The sequence below is a fragment of the Haliotis asinina genome, chromosome 11, assembly GCF_037392515.1.
Source record: "Haliotis asinina isolate JCU_RB_2024 chromosome 11, JCU_Hal_asi_v2, whole genome shotgun sequence".
NCBI lineage: Eukaryota > Metazoa > Mollusca > Gastropoda > Lepetellida > Haliotidae > Haliotis > Haliotis asinina.
In genome coordinates, this window is record NC_090290.1 from 34,151,749 (window position 1) to 34,156,508 (window position 4,760).

The window sequence follows — 4,760 nt, forward strand, 5'->3', positions numbered from 1 at the left end:
TTATACAAGTCTCATGGTTATTGCTTTGGTGAAATTAGCTATTCAAAAAAAATGAAAGGCTCCCTTGGCAATGACATGTTAATGCTTATTGAAATGTTACAAAACGTTCGAGGATTTGATGGCAGCATGGTCGAATCCGACGTTTGCACTCGAACTTCTGAATGCTATTGAAGTTCGCACTGACAAGCCGTTGATCAAAAATGTTTCAAATGTTTCCTGACACACACACACGCTTCACACAAGGCAACTTCGAGTAGGCTGCTGTTAAGATACATGCAATAAACTTTTTTTTATGTCTTGTTGCTCTCACACAGAAACAGGAAGCTTGGCAGTTAAGCATAAGGATGGAGTCATTATGAGTGCTTAGGCCAATATTTGAGTAGGAACACACATGTATAGACATGTCAGCATTTTTACGAAGGTTTCGTTGCCGCTAGGTATACAAAGATGTTATTAGTAGGAAAACTAAACAATGTAGCCATGAAAAGACAACTTCTAAATCCTTAGATATTTCACTCGCAGTTTTAGCACATGAATGGCAAGATTTTGCATAATTTCTTTCATATTTAGCAGTTACACAAGTGAGTGAGCATGGTTTTACGCCGTGTTTAGCAATATTACAGCGACAACGCGATGAGGAACACCACAAATCGTCTGCACATATTGTACTCTTTCACCACCATGCTACCCTGACGAATTGGGACACAGTGATATACCTTATCAGATATCAATATAAGCTAAAGTTTATTTATTTATTTGCAACGTCCCAGCAATTCCAGGATAATCAGTAAAACCTGAATTACTTCAAGATGTTCGAGGTTCGAACTAAACAACAAAGTTTGACACACCGGTGTTCAACCGTAACATAATCATTATTAGAGTGAGTGAGTGAGTTAAGATGTAACGTGACATCGGCAGTATTTCAGCCATATCGTGACGGGAACATATTTGACATTGAAATGGAAGATGTGTGTGATGTAACATAAATGAATTACAATATAAAAAGCTGTAGTCAAAGGACAGTAAAGAAACGGCAGATTCACCAGAAACGTGGCTGAACACATTGGACAATATGGTGAATCGTACCCAGGTTTCCTGTGTGAAGCATTAACAAATAGAAACCTGACGTTATCGTGAATTCTAGCAATGTCAGCAAAGGATCTATAAGCACAGTTTACATGTTTCCGCTAAATTCCACTCTGTGGCCTTTCCCCCGTCCCCTCAAGTGAACACCCTGAGAATGATTTCCTAAGGGACTCATATAGTGAGACCTGGAACAAGCTGTTACTTTTAATGTTAGGGACACTTATAACGACACACACACACTCTTTTTAAGACGGGGAAAGATAAGTCAAGCTTGTTCTCTGTTTTATAACTTATTAAATCGATAGTGATTGAAAAGTTCAGTGGCCAAAGAAACGCCACTGAACTTTCGTTTTTAATACTGTCAGTATACATGTATGCGTTACCTGTAGGAAATGGAAGCTATAAAATGTACAGTTATCCCATACAGTGAGCAGCGCCTGCAGTGACGTTTTATCATTAATTCAGCCGATCCTAAATTTCACGCGAAGCATCACAGACGACATTGGGTCAAGTGCGGAAACGGAACAGTATCAATGAGCTTAATCTCGCTGAAGGAACTGGTTAGAGTTGACACATCTACACCCACGGGGGTAGGGTAAAATCTCAGTGATTAATGATGCATACTCACCAGACACATTTGATCTGGTGTTGCACTAAAGTCATCACCGGAAATTTTGCGAGATGATTTCAAATTCAAACATTCACTTGACAACGTGAGGATTACATGACTCGTATAATAGGAAGGCAGGGTCGAACAGTCACAATGTGCATATTGCTGAGTCGGTGTTATCACTTTTAAAAAAACCCCAAAAACACGTGAATGGCTGCTCTCGTGTTGTTGGACTGTAAGCTAAAAGGTCACAGCAACGCGGAATTGATGCTTCAGTTGAGATACCACTCAGTATTTCCTTGACATAATGACATATGTACGAGACAAGATGATCAATTACCAGTTTCAGTGCTAACTCATGCAATCCGATTTTTCAACGTACATCTATATATATTCTCTGACATGATGTAATGTCGCCTCAGCAAGAGATTGGAACTTATCAAGGATAAATGAACAGACCATTTATAATCACGTCTGTGGGCAGTGTCTGAGGGTGTCCATGACAAGGTTTTCCCAAATCTAAAACAAATATCACAAGGTACTCAATAAACGTGTTGCAGCTCATTCCCCTCTCATCCTTTGCCCCCAGATGTCTTGACAACCGTGATATGTCTTTGTCAATCCTTCCCTCCTAATTAACTTGCTGATGACATGCACACAAACACAGAAATCTTATAAAAACTGAAATCTTTGGATGCGACACGAGTCTGTGTGAACAAATCATACAGAAAACTACGATTCTAGTAAACACGCTGATAATAAACTGATGGATATAACAAATCAGTTGTACGTCCAGGGCCCACTTGCACAAAGCGATCTTACCGCAATGACTATCTTAAGCCTATGTTGGAGAATTATAGTAGCTCTACTATCGCTTTGTGTTAGTGGGCCCAGACCACTTCCTGAATATTTTATTCGAAATGCGCATACCCAACTATGTCTATAACAAACTACATTAGGAGTCACTTTGGGCCCATCACAACCACACATAGTCGCATTATTTCTCTCAGCCCCTTGTGAAAATAACCACCACCAAATGTGCTATTGGCCAAACATATGTTCGTTCAAATGGATGCCGTTCAAAGTTTGTTTGTTGTTTAACGCCGGGCTCATCGGCATTACCTTTCCATACCAGCTTTAGCTGTCATTATGATATTTTAGTTCCTTTGTTAGTGTCCTTTGACGACAGGTTTTCTATTTTACACATATTCCATGGATGAACTATTGCCGATGTGGCGTTAAATTTTAACTCACTCACTCATCAACATTACAACTATATGGTGGCCCTCAGAAAGTAATCGAATCTGGACCAGACAATCTAGTGACAACAGCATGATCATCGATGACAAGTGCGTGTTCAAATGAAAACTATTGACAAACAGGGGACTGTTGTTAGGGATCCTACGCATATCAGCTAAACCGAATTAGAAAGGGGTTTGTAACACGGGTCAAAGTTTATAACATAGTTCAGTCAAAGTTTGTTACATCGCTGCTAGGGTAGTACTGTTAAGGTCAGGGCGATTCATACACCCTACACCTCTAGCCTGAGTGTGGACATTCACTGGTTTATCGGTATCATATTCGCCCTCTCATTGATTTCAATATGACCATTTGGGGCCCAGTAGAAGCTTCGTTATTAGACCGTCTTTTATCTCCGCCGAATACACATGAGGCGCTTGTAATTATTAAAAAGAATTGACACGAGAACTGGCCAGGCGCTCGGAAAAAGAATGACAACACGAAGACTTTTGAACTTAAAGGGTTAATTATAATTATGTTCGTCTCTTTAAGTGTGTTGTATTAGAGTATCATTCCCAGGATAGATATTATGTTACCGTAATTCAATTGTTCGATGATCAACAAGACCTGATCGCTTCGAATCATTTTCCCTTTGGGTTATGGCATTTATTTGTGTGCTATGATATCGACAGATGATGATGATGATGATGATGAATTTGATATCAAGAACATTCTAACATCAACGACATATCTGAATGATATACCCTTCTGTCGACATCATATTTATGACATGCAATCTTTAATTTGTCAATGTAAACAACAATCATCCGCCACTTTGTTTTGGCTGTGTATATATCATAAAATATGCCAGAGAAATCTCTTTAAATTGAAGTAACCAAAATAATGGTAGCTAAGCTACCGTAAGTCCCCATGGCCCCTAGTCTGGTAATCTACCTTACGTTGTTGGTGATCATCAGCCTGCTTTTATTTTGTATTGTCAATAATAGTTTGTCAACCTTTACAGTTCCATACTAGATTTTATTCTCACTGGCAGGGTTTTACAATCTAATTCTGTCTATTATGAATTTATAACTTTCAAGTCAAGATTATTGCTGAAATATTGCCAATGTGACTATAGATTTTAACACGCTCGCTGTTCAACTGATCAATAACCATAATCAAATATAGGCAAATCTTCAAACATTAATTGTTGATGGCAGTTTTTTACTCTAAGATTAGATTCTTGTAAAACAAAGAAGATTCCTAATCTCCTACGCTTTGTGCCTCCCATGCATGATACCAGTATTGTCCATAGCAACACTACGACCAAGGATTTGTAGGAATTCTTGCACTTATCACTCCATAATGAACCGGGTTGGGATGAGACCTTCAGCTCCCAGTGTTTGTAAGGTACATCGATCTCAGTCCAATGGTCTTGATCGATGTTCATGACGTCAATCACTAGCTCATCGTGTACATCATGACGTCATTTTGACGCGAATAACGCTAGTTATGGATACTCCTCATAGAGAAAGGACATAAGAAACCATTAAACACAAAAATATGCCAATTGTCATTAAGTCATATGGACGTTAATTGTAAAATAATAATTGGTAACTTTGCAATACATACTGGTTACACTTAGTGTTTAAGCATGTCCATTGGAATACACTGCCTCTGCTTCTTGTCATGCCTCTCTAGAGCGGTGGCCTTCCTCCAGTTGTTGGTGATTTATAGCCCATTTTGATACACAGCTAGACATGTATACACGAGATTGACTTACCTTCGCATTGTTATACACAGGTTTTTGAGGTGATGTGTTTAT